The following is an 18,502-nucleotide window of genomic DNA, read 5'->3' as shown; positions in this document are numbered from 1 at the left end:
TGGGTTTGAGGGGGCCACACACACTTCAGTGGTTGGAGAAGTGGACACCAAATTCCCAGACGCTTCCATCTGTCGAACTACATATGGCATCACTGCAGCAAGGAGGAGCTGCTGATTATTGAGTATCACAGCAACATCCCTGAGGTAGCAGCCATGCCTGCACTGAGGGAGGACAGTTCCCGGTACTTGGAGTCCTTCTTGTTGTCATGCATGCAACAGAAAGATTGGGAGGGCAGGTGTTGTGGCATCTCTCTCACAGCAGTGGTTAGCTCCCTCACACACTGTTGGACTCCATGCAGTAGGGATTGTGTGACTTGTTTGGTTGCTGTCTGTTCAGCAGACGTTATCATGCACATGTGCATCCCCTCAAGGCTGGCTGTCATAGTTTGCATCCCCACCCGCACCTCCTCGGCCAGCTCCCGCTGTACTCCACTACTTTCCTCTCAAATGTGGTCCCTGTGTCTTAAGAGTCCTCAGCTGTGTTTGAGCTGCAGGTCGTACTATTGGGGTGGTAAGTGGGTCCTCTGGGATGGCTGCTACATGTATGCTCCTCCTTGCAACTGGAGGTGGTGTCTGAAGGATTCCCAGGATATCTTCAAGGGTTTCCTGGCTTGTGGTTGTCAGCTGGTCATCCAAGTCATCAGGGTAGTCCAGGACAGGCGGATCCACAGGAGAGCCTCGTCCTCTGCAATGAGATATTGTACAATTAGTGTGTCTGTGTGGTGCCAGTTGTAATGTGACATCACTGACGTCCTATTGGTAGTACATTGTCATCTTAGTTCCCATGCATTGTTCGTGTCATTAATGTTTGCAGTCTCTCAGCCCTATTCCCCACCTGTATGTCAAATGTAGTGAAGGGCAGTTTGGGCAATTGTCTGCGTCACATCTTCTACGTGTGGGTTCTGTCCAAATTGTGGCTTGCCACGTTTTTGTCCTTATTAACCCTCCCTCTACTTCCATTTCCATGGTGAGGCCTTGCAATGATTGTTGGTGTGCTGATACCACAGCACCACACATGATAATATGGCCCTGTCCCAGTCTTTCATTTTTCACATACACCTATACAGTGCTGAGACCTAGCAACACACCATGAATGGCATTTCCATGAGACAATGAGCGGCTTATCATTGGTAGTTTTTCATGTTGATGTTTGCGTATGTGTCCTACATTGCATTGCACTGATGGGCGTGGCAGAGTTCTGTTTCCTTTTGTGACTGTGCGGGTGTGTTTGCCTTCCTACACACATATGTCCTCCCAGTCAATGCAGTTGTCTTTGCACTATGATACCTGAGATGTTGCATGGTGGCATTGCAGCAATTGTGACACAGGCACAGGGGTACACCCAGGGATGGCCAGCATGGGTATGAGATTACTGCTGTGTACATCATTATGTATCTGACAGTGCCTGATGGTTATTGAGGCTATGGACATGACCAGTTGACAGGAGTTGCACTTGGATAGGGATTGATGGGGATTGATCACGTAGTCATACTGAACCCTCATTTCGAGTATGTTTGTTCTATGGGCACCTAACTGCCATTTCCTAACTGACCAGCCCACACAGCACAGGTAGTTGTGCAAATTTTGTCAATGGGGAATGCTGCCTGAGCCAATGGCCTGAGACTGGGCATTGTCCTCTAGTGTACATTCTGACAGTACCAACTGTCCTGTGACACCAGACCAGTTTTACGTTCTACCCTACCCTTCTGGTCTGCTTCAGCATTTCAAGCAGTCTTGGCATGGGGGTGTATCCCCATGAAAAGGTTGTTGGTGTCGTGTTGTGCTGTGCCCCTGGATGCCCCTGCAAAGTACATGCACCTGGCATGGGCAGTGCAGGGAGTCCCATGCTGTGCCTCTTTGCCCTTTCCACTGCCTGATTTGAGGGGCTGACATGCATTGTGTAATAGGTATGTGCCACCCACTTCTTGCACTTGACATTTTGGTCCCCCACCCAAGTTAACTTCCATATGTGTTGTTTCCTGCAATACCATTGACAATTTCCTCCGGGGTGATGGCTGCAACCATCTCCTCCATCTCGGCCAGTTCCTCTTGTGGTGCTGGACTACCACTTCCGGTCTGCAGTGCTGCCTTCCTGTTCCTTGCCATTTTTTCCTTTGTCCTCCGCTTGCAGTCATGCCAGCATTTCTTGCACTCAGTGACGGTTCTCATGACCTCTGCCACACTGTTAATATTGTCCACAATCTGTTGCCAAATTGCCTCTCTCCTTCCAATTGGCAATTTAGAGGTGATGAAGAGTTGATGTTGGTGCTATGTCGCCTCTCTCACCAATATTTCAAGCTCCTCTGCGAAGAAGCAACACTTCTCTTCTTCTTGTCTCTCCCCTGGGTCTAGTCTGTGTCCTCATGGCTGGTTCCTGGTTGTCTGGAGTCTCCCTGGGTTCTCTCCGTGCTTTGTGGATCCATCTTGCCTCTCCTTTGCACTGTTTTCTCAGTTTGCGTCGCTTTTTGACGCTATTGCGTCATGTCGTAAACCGGATTAGAGTCATTTTTCCTGCGTTAACGTCATTTTGCCTTACGACAAGGAGCAACGGTTAGCATCAGGAAAAATGACTTTAACCTCCTCTTTGCGCCACCCAGCGTCATAGCATAAATATGAAGCACAGGTGGCGTTAAGAAATGGTGCTAGACAGCGCTAAACTTTTTGACAGAAAACTGCGTTTGCGCAGTTTTGCATCAAAAAGTATAAATCTGGCCCCTAATGTTTAGAGCAAGCAAATGCTAACTTTGTAAAACTGGTATATTTCAGGATTGTGACTTATAATCTTAAGGGAGAGGTAAGCCTTGCAGTAGTGAAAAACTAATTTAGTTGTGGTTTTTTCTACCAAGATGTTAGACTTTTCATCCTTGGCGTGCTCACCCTTAACTTTTTGCCTGTTTCCCAGGTTGTTGATGTTTGCTGTTTTTGTCACTCTGGGCACTTTACTACTGCTAGTCCAGTGCTAAAGTGCAAGTGCTCCTTTACAAAATGTGTATGTAATTGGCTTATCCATGATTGGCATATTTGATTTACTAGTAAGTCCATACTAAAGTGCACTAGAGGTGGCCAGGGCCTATAAATCAAATGCTACTAATGGGCCTGCAGCACTGGTTGTGCCACCCAAATAAGTAGCCCTGTAATCATGTTTCAGACCTGCCACTGCAGTGTCTGTGTGTGCAGTTTTAAACTGTAAATTTAACTTGGCAAGTGTACCCACTTGCCAGGCCTAAACCTTCCCTTTTCTTACATGTTAGGCACCCCTAAGGTAGGCCCTAGGTAGCCCCAAGGGCAGGGTGCAGTGTATGGTTAAGGTAGGACATATAGGCCCTCATTACAACCCTGGCGGTAAATCCCGCTATCCGCCGTGCTGAAGACCGCCAACATACCGTTGCAGCAGCGGAAATCCACTGCAGGTATTACGACCCACAGCTCGGAATCCGCCACAAAACAGACACCCACAAAAGTCTGCCACACCAAAGGTCAGTGATAAACTGTCAATACCAAAACCAACACTGTCACGCCAACAAGAATATGCCCACACTATCACGACCCATGAATCAACGGGGCGGTCTTTCAACCACGGTAATCCACTGGCGGTACTCACCGCCGCGCTCAAAATACACACCCTTAGGTATCAAAATGCTGTTTTGCAAAAATGTAACAATTTCTCTATGTGCCTTTGTCTGTCCGTATTCCTGGCCTAAATAGGTGTGATGCAGTTATTTGGCCTGCGATGTGGCCCCCTGAAATGGCGGCTGCCTGACTTGAAAGGTGGGACAAGGGAAAATGAGGTAAATGCGCTGGCGTTTGACACCGTCGCGGTAGGTGGTTGAAGACCGCAGCGCAATTCAGCATTGGTTAACATTGGGCCCTATGGGTTCCAGGAGCCAATGACGATGTACACCGGCGGTGATGGTAAGCACCGCTGCGGACGTGGCCGCCATTTTCTATCTGTTCACTCACTTGATACCTGACCTTCAACAGGAGAGGACCTACACTGCAAGTGCTGCTGTGACCTGTGTCTGGGAGCAACAAAGGCTACAGTGTCTGGGAAAAGGGCCCCTGCCTTCACTTCGGAGGAGTTGGAGAAATTAGAGGATGGGGTCCTCCCCCAGTACACGCAACTGTACGGTCCTCCAGACAAACAGGTGAGTACACTGTGAGCATGGTGGATGGTACATGATTGTCATGGATGGAAGAGGGAGGGGAGGAGGACAGGACAGCATGTGAGGATAGTGTGTGTGTATCTATGTCTGTGCCAGGGTGGGAGGTTTTTAGGCAATGCGTGAGAAGAATAGTACGGGATAGTAATATCCATTATTACTTCACTTTACCTCTAGGTGAGTGCCCACCAGAAGAAGGGGATTTGGAATGCCATCGCCAAGGAAGTGCTGACCCTGGAGGTCTACCATAGACGGAGCACCCACTGCCGGAAAAGATGGGAGGACCTGTGCAGCTGGAGCAAGAAGACAGCGGAGGCCCAGCTGGGTATGGCCTCCGAACGTGGAAGGGGGGCCCATCGCACCATGACCCCCCTGAAGTACCGGATCCTGGCGGTGGCATATCTGGAGTTGGATTGGTGCTTGAGGGCATCACAGCAGCCACAAGGGGGTGAGTACACTTTCATTCAGGTTCCCCTAGACAAGGGCATACGCGCAAAGATAGATCCATTGTTTTGCAGCCTCATTCCCAGTCCAACCCCAAAGGTGGAGTTTGTCCTCTACACCTATTCAGGCTCCCATGGGTGCCAGCTATGCATGAAATGGGTGTAGACAGAGTCCCCCCTTGGGCATGTGCTTTTCTCCTGCACTGTTAGTGCATGACTTAGTGCATAGGGCTGCTCCCTGTGTATCCGCCATCAGTAGTGGTGTTGCATGCACTGACTATGTGTATCTTCTGTCTCCCCCCCACCCTTTTTGTTTTCTCACCCTGTTCTTGCGTGTATTAGCATCATCTGGTGGAGGAGCAGTGGCACTGGAGCAGGAGGGAGCTGCATCCCACATGGCCCTGGAGGGTGAAGTAACGGAGTCTGAACGCACCAGTGGGACGGAGGGCGATGGGAGCTCCATGACGAGGACAGGAGCATACACAAGCGACAGCGACTCCGCCTCTGATGGGAGCTCCCTTTCGGTGGCAGGCACCTCTGTGCCCACCGTATCAACAGGTGCAGCCGCCACCCTCCCTACCAGCACTGCACTCCCAGCAGCCCCTCAGCATGTGTCCCGTGCCTGCACACCCAGGAGGGTGGGCATCTCCTTCGCCCCAGGCACCTCAGGCCCTGCCCCAGTCAGCCTTGCTGCCCTCAGTGAGGAGGCTATTGACCTCCTGAGATCCCTCACTGTTGGGCAACCTACCATTTTGAATGCCATCCAGGGTGTTGAGAGGTATTTGCAGCAAACAAATGCATACCCGGAGGGCATTCATTCTGGGCAGGCGGCCCAACAGAGAGCATTTCAGCCTCTGGCCTCAGCACTGATGGTAGCCATTGTCCCTGTGACCAGCTTCCCCCCTCCAACTTCTCCAGACCCAATCCCCTGTACCTCAGCCTATCCCAAGCACACCATCAGACCAGCATGCGCACTCATCAACACACAGGAGTGGACCTGGCAAACATAAGCACCACACATCCCACAGGCACTCATACAAGTACCATCCCTATTCAGACACAGCAACATCCACTGCCTCCACTGTGACCCCCTCCTCCACGTCCTCCTCCTCCCTCCCTGTCTCGTCTCCACTCACACCTGCATGCACTACATCCTCAGTCACTACCTCCATCACCAGCACGCCCATCACCACTCAACGCTCACGTGCACTCACCACCCCACTACCATTCACACATCTCCTGCGTCCTATCCCAGTGTGTCTGTGAGCCCTCCTCCCAAAGTACACAAATGCAGGTACGCACCCACCCAACAGCCATCCCCCTCACAATAGCCTCCAGCCCATGCACCTTCACCCAAATTCAGCAAATGTACACCTCCTACAACCACTACCTCTTCCTCCACTTCCAAGCCCTCTCCATCTTCCCGTCCCAGTGTATCTAAGAAACTTTTCCTGGCTAACATTGACCTCTTCCCTACACCCCCGTCCTTCCCCTAGGGCTAGGCTGTCCAGGTGCCAGCACAGCACCTCAGCCACCAAATCCCCAAGCACAGTGGTCACAGCAACTCTGGTCTCATCGCGACTGCAACCCATCAGGGCTGCCAGTGTGCCACCTAGCGAGGCCAAGGAGCAGGCCCTTCTGCCACCTGCCAAGGTGGAGAAGGTGCCCACATGCCGCAGGGAGAAGCCACACCTATCAGCAAGCAAGGGCTCCTCCAAACCAAAAGGGGACAGTGGCAAGACACCAGCAGCAACATCAAAGGTGGGGAAAGGACACAAGATGAAGAGCAGGTCAGGACAGGGCACAGTGGCTCCGGCTGAGGGACCTGGGTCACCCCTTCTGTCAACCAGTACACCAACCTGTACGGCGGTGGACTCCGCCACCTGCACCGCCACCTGCACTGCCACCAGAACCGCCAACAGCACCGCCACCTGCACGTCTGCTGCCTCAGCAACAGTCCCCAGCATCATCCCCAGTGGGCAGCCGTCCGAGGCTGCAGGAGGCGTCCTGCTGTGTCCCTCAACAGGTGCAGACACATCCACCACTGCCAGCATCTCTGCCAGACACCGCCGCAACCACTGCCACCAGCCCTGTGACGTTCTCAGACAGTGCTGCCACAGCTGACATGGCAATCATCCCCAGTGGGCAGCCGTCTGAGGCTGCAGGAGACGTCCTGGATCCTGCCCAGCGTCCATAAGGCATGACTCTCAGCACTGTTTGTACCTGCAGGTGGCAGGAGAAGTTGCAGCAGGGTGGAATGTGTCTCTGCTTCCATGGCGTATCATGCTACCTGTTCACAGGCAATCTAGTGGCACACACACCCGAGGAAAAGGGACCTGCCACACTGCATGTGAAGCACTCTGGGCACAAAGCTCCCTCCAGAACCAGTGGAGACTGACATCCACTTGAGAGACTGTGGCTTTGCACTCCCCAGGATAGAGCAGTGGGCAAACCACCCACTGGAAAGACTTGAGAGACTGTGGCTTTGCACTCCCCTGGATAGAGCAGTGGGCAAACCATCCACTGGATAGACTTGAGAGACTGGGGCTTTGCACTCCCCAGGATAGTGCAGTGGGCAAACTACCCACTGGAAAGACTTGATTACAATTGTTACAATCATTTCCTTTTGTCCTTGCGTTCCAGGGGTTGAGGGGGTGTATATGTAATGTTGCTGCATGTATTTGTGTGTATGGTCTTGTGGGTGAGGGTGGGTATGGGGGTATTGCGTGTTGCGTGTGTGAGTCACTCTCTTTTCCCTCCCCCCTGCCCTGTGTGCTAGGTGCAGTACTCACTGTGGTCATCGACGGCGTCTTTGCTGCTCCTGATACAAGAGGAGGAAGACCAGCATGGGCAGGACCTGTAGTTCGGGCTCCATGGCGTCTGTGTTCCTCGTTGGGTGTCGAGAGGTGATTGGTTTCTGTTCCAAGTCCTGTTTCCGCCGTGCTTTTGATAGCGTTGGTACCATCCCGGAAAAGGTGGCGGATAGGCCTCTTGTAATAGTGTGGGTGGTACTTTGTCCTCCGCCTGTCTGTTGGTGGTTACCGCCGCAGTGTTTGTTTCTACCGCTGTGGCAGTCGGAGTGTTAAAGTGGCTGTCTATGTTGCCGGTTTCTGCCAGGGTCATGATTCAATTTTTTTTCCGCTGGGCTGTTGGCTGTATTACCGCTGCTTTAACACCGACCGCCAGGGTTGTAATGAGGGCCATATTAATGTGTTTTATATGTCCTGACGGTGAAATATTGCTAAATTTGTTTTTCACTGTTTCAAGGCCTGTCCCTCTCATAGGTTAACATGGGGGCTACCTATAATTCTGATTAAAGTGTAGATTCCCTTTAGGAGCAGATGGACATGTGGAGTTTGGGGTCTCTGAGCTCACAATTTGAAAATACATCTCTTAGTAAAGTTGATTATCAGATTGTGTGTTTGAAAATTCCACTTTTAGAAAGTGAGCATTTTCTTGCTTATACCATTTCTGTGACTCTGCCTGTACGTGGATTCCCTGTCTGGGTCTGTTTGACAGTTGGGTTGGTTGCACCTCACACTAAACAGTGACACAAAAGGAGCCGGGTGTAGTCTGCATTTCCTGATGAACCACGTGTGGTAAGAAGGAGGAGTGGTCACTCACACTTTAAAGGGCTGTGCCTGCACTCACACAATGCAGTCTCCAACCCCCTGGTGAGTGTCTGAGGCCTGGCTTGGGCAAGGTGGGATTTCACAATCAAGAGAGACTTTGCTTTGAAGTAGGCCTACTTCAAAGGGGAAAATAGGTATAAGAAGGGCACCCAAAACCACAGACTTTAGAACACAGAGCTGCCCTGCCTGTGACTGTGCTTTGTGGAGCTATCCTGCAGTTGCTGCTTCTGCCTGTGCTAGAGGACAAAGACAGGACTTTGTGTTGCCTTCCTTCTTGTGAAGATCTCCAAGGGCTTGATTTAGAGCTAGCCTCCTGTTGTTTTAAGTCTCAGGGACAACAAAGACTTCTCTCTGCCAGCACCTGGAGTCTCTGGAGAGACTCCTACTCTGCCAAGTGGTGCCCATCCAGTTCCTGGGACCGTGAAAGGAGAAACTGGCAGCCCAGAGTAAGAAATCCACGCACAAAATGCTGTGCAGGGAAAAGATCGACATGACACCGATCTGCGGCTGAAAAATCGACGTGCCGACGGCTTCGTGGCTGAAAATCAACGCTCGCCTGCAATGCGACCCAAAGATTGACATCCTGAGCTGGAGAAACAATGCACAGCATTGCTGATGGAGGCTGGTGAGATCTCAACCCATGCTGTGTGGTTTTCAAATCATCATGCAGCTTTATTCCTGATGCAAACACCACTGGGCATGTAAAAACGACTTCAAGGCCTGCCCCTACCAGAGAGTGCTTACCAGATCGACGCATTGCTCTCCTGCGGAGAGATGAAATGACACGCCCCAACCCGATGAAAGGAGAAACAACACAAGGTCTCGCTCGTGAGTGAAGCCGACGCATCGCAAGCCCTTTTTGATGCTCACTCGCCCATGCAGGGTTATTTTTTGACACACCCAAGGTACATTTTCACACTAACAGTGTTAGTATGTGTTTAAAATTACATGAAGACTCTTTTTACATTTTTAGTGATAACTTAACTTCTGTATTGTGTATTTTTTGGGTGTTGGTCTTGTTCTGTTTAGATAAATATTTTCCATTTTTCTAAACCTGTGTTGTGTCATTTGTTAGTGTTTCCATTAAGTTACTGTGTGTGTTGGTACAAATACTTTACACCTAGCACTTTGAAGTTAAGCCTACTGCTCATGCCAAGCTACCAAGGGGGTAAGCAGAGGTTAGCTGAGGGTGATTCTCTTTTACCCTGACTAGAGTGAGGGTACTTGCTTGGACAGGGGGTAACCTGACTGCCAAAAAAAGACCACATTTCTAACACAAGACATGTAAAACTTAAACATACGTGTTTAGCTTTTTAAAAACACTGTAACATACCCTATGTACTCTTTTATGGCCTACCCTAGTGTTGACATATATGTAATTAAAAAATAAGTTTAGGACTGGCAAAAGGTATATTTTCTAGGTCCTAATGTTTTTTTTTTTTAACGCACTGTAGGAAAGTACCATCTTTCTTGGCATGTTACCCTCAATTTTACATGCATGTCAGTATGTTTTGCCTGTCTCACTGGGATCCTGCTTGCCAGGACCCCGGTGCTCATAGTTTGTGGCCTGAATGTGTATACTGGTGTAGTGCCTAACTGTGTCACTGAGGCTCTGCGAACCAGAACCTCAGTACTCATGCTCTCTCTGCCTTTAAATTTGTCTCTAGGCTAGTGACTACTTTTACCAATTCGAATTGCCATACTGGAACACCCTTATAATTCCCTACTATATGGTACTTAGGTACCCAGGGTATTGGGGTTCCAGGAGATCCATATGGTCTGCAGCATTTCTTTTGCCACCCATAGGGAGTTCGCTAAAACCTTTACATAGGACTGCCATTGCAGCATGCGTGAAATAACACACACTTTATTTCACAGTCATTTTCACTTCACTTAAGTAACTTCTAAGTCACCTATATGTCTAACCTTCACTTGCTGAAGGTTAGGTGCAAAGTTACTAAGTGTGAGGGCCCCTTTGCACTAGCAAAGATGTCCCCACATAGTTCAGGGCCATTTCCCTGGACTTTGTGAGTGCGGGGACACCATTACACTTGTGCACTACATATAGGTCAATACCTATACATGGCTTCACAATGATAACTCCCAATATGGCCATGTAACATGTCTAAGATCATGGAATTGTCCCTCCATTCCAAATCTGGTATTGGGGAGTCAATTCCATGCCTCCTGGGGGCTCCAACACGGACCCCCAGTACTGCCAAACCAGCTCTCTGGGGTTTTCTCTGCAGCTACAGCAGCTGCCAACCCACAGACAGGGTTCTGCCCTCTTGGGGCCTGGGCAGCCCAGTCCCAGGAAGGCAGAACAAAGCATTTCCTCTTAGAGCAGGGTGATACACCCTCTCTCTTTGGAAATAGGTGTTAATGACTGGGAGGGGTAGCCTCTCCCAGCCTCTGGAAATGCTTTGAAGGGCACAGATGGTGCCCTCCTTGCATACGCCGGTCTAAACCGGTTTAGGGAACCCCCCGTCCCTGCTCTGGTGTGAAACTGGACAAAGGAAAGGGGAGTGACCACTCCCCTGTCCATCACCACTCCAGGGGTGGTGGCCAGAGCACCTCCAGTGTGTCTCAGGCCTCTGCTGTCATGTCCCCAGATGTATGAGCACACTCTGGAGGCCTCTAAGTGGTCAGTGCCAGCAGGTGACGTCAGAGACCTCTCCTGATAGGTGCATACCTGACTAGGTAGCCAATCCTCCTCTGAGGGCTATTTAGGGTCTCTCCAGTGTGCTTTTCCTCAGATTACGACTGGCAAGAATTCATCAGGGTTCCTCTTACTTCTCTCTTCGGCTTCTGCCAATGATCGACTGCTGACTTCTCCAGGACGCCTGCAAAACTGCAACAAAGTAGCCAGAAGACTACCAGCGACATTGTAGCGCCTAATCCTGCCGGCTTTCTCAACTGTTTCCTGGTGGTGCATGCTCTGGGGCTGCCTGACTTCACCGTGCTCTGGAAGCCACAAATAAATCTCCTGTGGGTCAATGGAAGCCTCCCCCTGCTCCAGCAGGCACCAAACTTTAGCTTCACCTGTACTCTGGGTCCCCTCTCATCCTGACGAACATGGCCCCTGGAACACAGGTGGTGGACTCAAGTGACACAGACTGTCCAGTGGTCCAACTGTCCGAATTTGGAGGAGGTAAGTCCTTGCATTCCCTCCCCAGACAGTAATCTTGTGCACCATGTGATCTGCGGCTACAAGGGCTTCTGTGCACATTTCCAAGAAATCCTGCATGCACAGCTAAGCCTAGGTCCACAGCACTCCATCCTGTGATGCTCAACTCCCTGAGTTGATCTCCGGTTTCGTGGGACCTCTCTTGCAATGTTGAGACGACTGTCGTGTTCAGACTTCTTAAACCCATGTTCAAGGAGTTATGTGGGTGATTCCTGCCTGTGCATGGGCCCTCTACATTGCTGAGGTCCCCCTCTGTCTCCTGTCCCAAGTGGCTAAATCCTGGTCCTTCCTGGGCCCAGGCAGCACCCTTTTTCTCCAACCGTGACTCTTGCAGCTAGCAAGGCTTGTTTGTGTTTTTTTGCCAAGGAAACAACTTCTGCACAAAGACGAACTTCCTACCTCCTTTCATTGTTGCAAAACCTGCAGCTTCTTCCAACCAGAGGCAGCCATTTTGTACCTTCATCCGGGGTTTAGTGGGCTCCTACCCCCCTCCCCGGACACTTTAGTGACTCTTGGACTTGGTCCCCTTCCTTTGCAGGTCTTCAGGTCCAGGAATCCATCTTCAGTGTTTTGCAGTCTGTTGTGGTTCTTGCAAAATCCTTTATCACGACTTTAGTGTCTTTCTGGGGAAATAGCAGTAATTTACTTCTACTTTCCAGGGTCTTGGGGTGGGGTCTCCTTTACACCCTTAGTGTTTTCTTACACTCCCAGTGACCCTCTACACACTACACTAGCCTAGGGTTCCATTTGTGATTCGCATTCCACTTTCTTAGTATATAGTTTGTGTTGCCCCTAGGCCTATTGCATCCTACCATATTCTACAGTGTTTGCACTATTTTCTGACTGTTTTACTTACCTGATTTGGTTAGTTGTGTATATTTTGTGTATGTTACTTACTTACAATGTGCCAAAAATATATCAGAGGATATACTACTAAGGGAGTATATCCTCTGATATATTTTTGCCACATTGTCACTAAAATAAAGTACTTTTATTTTTAGTAACTATGAGTATTGTCTTTCTTATGATATAGTACCTATATGATATAAGTGGTATTGCAAGAGCTTTGCATGTCTCATAGTTCAGCCTTGGCTGGTCTGCTATAGCTACTTCTATCAGCCTAAGCTACTAGAATACTACTACACTCTACTAATAAGGGATAACTGGACCTGCCATAAGGTGTAAGTAACATTGGTACTCACTACAAGCCAGGCCAGCCTCCTACATGCACCACACAGGCTGCAACGGTAGGCCCACAAGAAACAATTAATCTACAGGCTTTGGGTATATGACATATCATTTAACTATGGTCTTTCAAATAAATTAAATGTGTTGATTAGGTGTAAACACATTTTACTGTGTTTAGGGGAGCATGCACTTTAGCAAAGTGTTCAATTAGTCCCTGGTACTCGAGTTGTGACAGAATCACCTTCACAGAGGCTTTTTTTTTATGTTTAATGGAAACTGTGGTTGCACTTGCAGGCTGAACGTTACGTTATAAGAAGTGTCCCTATCCCAGCACATATGGCTGCGATATAGTGCTGGGGCTTGTGCAAGACCCCATTCTGCAGCATAGGCTTATTTTACTTGCCCTGGAACGAGGACTGAGAAAGACAGTGACATCACATATTCCCCTTGTTCTTACAAACTCAAGTGATCAATCTTTTTCAGCATGGCAATGTCATAATTGAGTGCTAAAATTACATTAATTATGCAAATTACGTCCCCCTCAATTTGTGTTTTTAGTTTGTAAATGCAGTCTGGAGGGGTAATTCACCTGTCTGTGGTTCCAACCTATATGTAGTAATTAGTTGCTTTCACATACAGAAACTCTTGAGGAGTCTGGTAAACTATTGTGGCATCTGCTGTGAACAGGTGTCCACATCCTGTTCTTCAGAAATCATCTCAATATGTGTGGCATATTTTTCTGAAATTCCTGCAAATCTCTTTTTTCTCTTTGTACTCTGACCATCCCACTCTCTCGGACCATTTGTCTGATGAGTTCTGAAAGGAACAAGGATGGCATGTATCCTTATAATGATACATGTCTGGCTGTTATCCCTAATTATGTCTGTATAGGTTGCCACAATGATTTTCAGTATCTTGCACTCCTGGTCAATTAAAGGAACTTGGCGAGATGTTGGTGCACTGCCAGTGCTACTGCTTCACCTTTTATATTACCTAATATAATATGGGATACCATGGCATCGTTGTCTATTAAATTCATACCCACATGCAGTTCAGGAGTAGTCCCAACTCATGGCATGTGTCAGACAGCACGGAGGTGTCCAACACCATAGTGGGCGTGTGCATCAGATTGATCCTGGATGTTGTAGCACCTACCCATGTGTGCGAGCACTGGTGCTTCACACAGCGGACAATCATCCTACACCCCCCACCAGGGATGGCAGCGGAAGTGCGTCCACTGCCCTCCCGGCAATCTGATGACATCAGTGCGCTAACATTCTGCTGGCATCATCAGAGCAGGCCAGAGGCATTGGAAGCCATTTGCTTCTAGCTTTGATCGGGGAAGGAAATAGGTTTTTCCGCCCGGGACGTATGGGGCTTTCAAAGAGGCACTGGCAATAAAGAAGAAAGCATTTCCTCATCATCACTCAAAGCTTTATTCGGTCATTGCCCATCAAAGTATCACATTACATTCTGAATAAAAAACAAAACATTTAAAACCTAAACAATCCTTAATTAAAACAATGACTAATAAATACTTTTAAATACTACTCATATAACCCCTCCCAAGCAATCATCACGGGTTCCCATTTAAAAAACAGTTGCATTTATGCAACGCTGCCTCTAAAAACTTACTAACTGCAAAAATTAAAACATTAGAGCAGGATCTTTTTAAAACCCTTAATGCTATATTACATTTCCTCAGCCCCATCTCTAGGCAAATTTTGTATATCCATTTTGACCAGGGAAAGGAATAGGGAGGGCAAAAAAACATGAGGTGCTCTACTGTTTCTGGGGCACCAGCGCATGCCAGACATGTATCAGCAGTAACAATTGGCCCCCATCTACATGTCAATGATTTCAAAGGCAGAGTCCCAAAGCAAAATCTAGCATATAAACCTTTACCTAGTAAATCAGATATGATATCTAGGTAGGATTCATATTGTGGATACCACTTAAAATCAATAAATAAGTACGTTAATTGACCATGAGAATTTCGACAAATATAGTAATTCCTAACAAAAACCCAGTATGCAGATTTCAAAACAGTTTTGTGAGATTTCTCCAATTTGTGGGGAGTCTCCCAATAATCACCCAACCCCAAGGTACAAAACCAACCAGACACATGTCTAACCTGTGGAATAATAATGGCATTTGGTCTTTTTAATAAATAGAGTAAGGAGAACTTGTATATTTCCAGTTCAGGGACAGTCCAAATCCTTACCCAATAAAACAGAGGTCTTAAAGCTATTAAATCAGATACTCATTTTAACGCTAGATCAAGGAACATTGGGATCAGTGGTGTGATGCGAGGGCACTCAATCAGAGCCCTTGCAAAGTTGTTTTCTCCCACAGCTAGTCTGTTACAGTTCGAGGATCCCCATATCTCTGGACCATAGGCAGCAGCTCCCTGGGCCTTAGACACATAAGTCTTAATGGCTGGAGACACAGCTTTTGTGGTTGTGCTTTTATAAAAACAGAGGATGGATGCTGCTCTGTGCTGCAATAGCCCCACACCTTTACTAATCTGATCCTCCCAATGTAATTTTATAGTTAACCTCACTCCCAGATAATCAATTGCGCTAACCCTACTCAGAGGAGCGCCGTCTAATTCAATAGTACATTTCTTAATGGGCCCAGAACTAAACACCATCAGTTTTGTCTTACTAAAATTCAATTCCAAGCCATAATCTCTTCTAAATGAGTTAAATATATCAGCAAGAGTTTGTAGGCCCACAAGTGTCTTAGAAATAAGAAGCGAATCGTTAGAAAAGAGAAGAATAGGAATTTTCTGTGCATTCAAGCAGGGGCATCGTTCTGACAAGATGTCAGGACCTGTACTACCTCATTAATAAATAGGGTGAACAATAGCGGAGCCATCACACAGCCCTGGCGAATCCAGGAATTTCCTTTTGGCAATTTTCTGGGAGCGGCCCCTTGGGCACAAGCTGCTTCCCTTTTGGGGGAAATTTTGCCCATTTGGCCATTTGAATAGCCATTTTTTAGGCTCATCTTCCCCTGGGGGGGGGGGGACAGAAAACCACTAGGCCAACAGGTAATTTAATTTTGGCTGTATTGGGAAGCGGCCCTTCTCATGGGCTGCTCCCCTTTAGGGGGCAATTGAGGGAATTTATTTTGGCAATTTCCGGCCGCCAGCCATTTTTTAGGTCCCTCTGCCTGTTGGAAGGGGGGCAGAAAATTACTAGGCGGCCAGGGAATTTAATTTTGGCCATTTTGGGGACAGGCCCCTTGTGCAAGAGTTGTTCCACTTAACGGGGCTCTCTATTTTGGCTCTTTCTGTCTCACGGGGGCAGATCAGCCATTTTTCTAGGGTCATCTGCTTCCGGAGCGGGAGGGGCTGGAAACCACTAGGCCACCAAGGAATTACATTTTGGTGATTTTGGGGAGCAGTCCCTTGGGCAAGGGCTGCTCCTCTTTTGGGGATATTTACTTTGGCGCTTTCTGCCCACTTTGTGGACAGATCAGCCATTTTTTAGGCCCATCTGTCCCTTAGGGAGGCAGAAAACCACTAGGCCAAAAGAGATTTATAATTTGGGGAGCACCCACTTGGGCAAGGGTCATTCCCCTTTAGGGGCAATTTATTTTGGCCGATTCTGACCCCCCCCCCCCCCCTCGGGGCAGAATGGTAATTTTTTTAGGAACATCTGCCCCCAGGGGTGGGGGGGGGGGCAGAAAACCACTAGGCCACCGGGGATTTTAATTTTGGCTGTTTTAGGTAGTGGGCACTTGGTAAAGTTTCTGAATGTTTAGCTGGCAGTGTGTGTTGACCAGTCCTTGCCTGGCATGTGTGTGTAGACTTGCCCTTGCCTGGTGGTATATATAGTTCTGGTGCATCATTTGCATTTGTGATCATAATCTTTTATTTTTCCTTTTTATTCTTGTGCTAGCTTTTGATTCCTTTGTTATGACTTTGCTTTGGCTGCGGTGGATCTACAACTTGCTTAGTTGAATGTGTTTGGTAGGGAAAACATTTTTGTACTGTTTACTCCAAATGAGTATCATTGTGATGCATGCATGATTTTTATTGTTAATGGTGTAACATTAGCATCATATTTAGGTTATGTTTTAGTGTGTGTGAAATTCTCCTTGGATATGTGTATTTTGTTATCTTCTGTGTGATTTTATTTTGTTTTTCCTTTTTAGTGGGAAATCGTTAGTGCTTGCTATGTCAGTGCAGGGTAGGTATTGGTGAGTGGTACCGCTTTTGAGTATATAAGTCTTTGTGATACTAGCACTTGGCTGGCAGTGTATGTGAGCTAGCACTTGGCTGGAGGTGAGTGTGAACTGGCACTTGGCTGGTAGTGTGTGAGTAATGACTTGCTGCTGGTCACTACACACACTGCTAGCTAAACATGGGTCCACACACTCCAAAGCTGATGTGATTGCTGTGTCAGGCTTGTGGGTGTATGAAAGTCATGGGCCCTTGAATAACGCTCTCTGTTGATGAGAGTCATGTAATGTTCTGGGTTGGTGGCATGAATGGTTTTGTGTGCCATGTATGTAAGGTGTGTGAATGGATTGTAAAGTGGTAAGTGCCTTGATGCTGCTTTACCGCTCACAAGCTGTGAGTCATGGGTTCAGTTTTTTGACCTTTTAATTATTAACAGTGCATTAGATTTTTGGGAAATCTCTTCTTAATAAAATGTTATATTTTGAACCATCACTCACTCTTACGTGAAATACAACTAGTATTCGTGTGTACTTGATGAATATATACCTGTGCATTAATAATTGCCTTTTCTGTATTTCTTTACCATGATGTACGTTGTCTCTTCATTGCCTCTTGTCGTGAATATTGTAATGTGCTGGGCCCATGGCTGGCGGTGTGAATGGTCTTATGTGTGTCACTTATGAAAGGAGTGTGAATGGCTTGTTAAGAGGTTGGTGCCTTGTCACAGCTTTACAGCTCACCAGCTGTGGGTCATTGGTTCACTTTTCTGACCTATAAATTAGTAACAGTGCATTTCATTTTTATGACACCTCTTGTAATAAAATGTTATATATTGAACTATCACTCTCCCTCGTAGCAAATCCAACCAGTATGCATGTGTGACAATAAAGTGAGAAGAGAGAGCTCGCTCACCTTCACAAATTACTACTAACAACCACAAGAAGTGAGTACACTACCAAGTCTCTTACTTATGTGATGTCCCAAACACTTAACTTATGGAAATCATTGTTTTTTACTTTTGTCTAAGGTTACCACGATTAAAAACACACCATATTGGCGGAAAATCACAAAACAATTTAATTGCACTTCTCTCAGTTGGTAATTGAATTCACAAAAACAAACTGCTCCACTGTAATCAGGTGTTGAAGCACACCCCTGATATGCTAGGTGACCCCAATGATCAAGCATACCACCAACTATATTGGTGGGTGAGGGTCTTTCTGACAGAACATTAGGGTGTTTTTTTTACAGTTTGAGTGTTTGTTACATCACAGAAGTAAGAAACTTGGTAGTGTGTTCACTTCTTGTCTGGGTAAAAAATCGACCAACTCTAGATATGGTAAAAAAAAAACTGGTTACCCAGGGGAGTACAGGGTGGTGTGCCTCTCATAGATCCCAACAAGACTTCTTAATCACAATGCCCTGTAAATCTCAAAGTATGACTAAAATCACACTAGCTCCTTGCATTTCTATGGCATATTCTTCTAGAAACAGGAAAAAACACACATTTACTACCGCTGAGCAAGCATTCTCCTATGTTTCCTGATAAAACATATACCTTCCTTGTGTTGGTGCCCCAAGCAGAGTCAGCCTAATAATGTTTTAAACAAAAACTATTCTTTTATACCTGCCTTGGTTCCCTATCAATCCTACAAGTTCTTGGCCCTTCCCTGTCACAGGCACTTGGCCTGATCATACAC

This window comes from Pleurodeles waltl, chromosome 7 (assembly GCF_031143425.1).
Source record: "Pleurodeles waltl isolate 20211129_DDA chromosome 7, aPleWal1.hap1.20221129, whole genome shotgun sequence".
NCBI lineage: Eukaryota > Metazoa > Chordata > Amphibia > Caudata > Salamandridae > Pleurodeles > Pleurodeles waltl.
The sequence above is the reverse complement of the archived record's forward strand: the minus strand, read 5'-3'. Positions refer to the sequence as shown.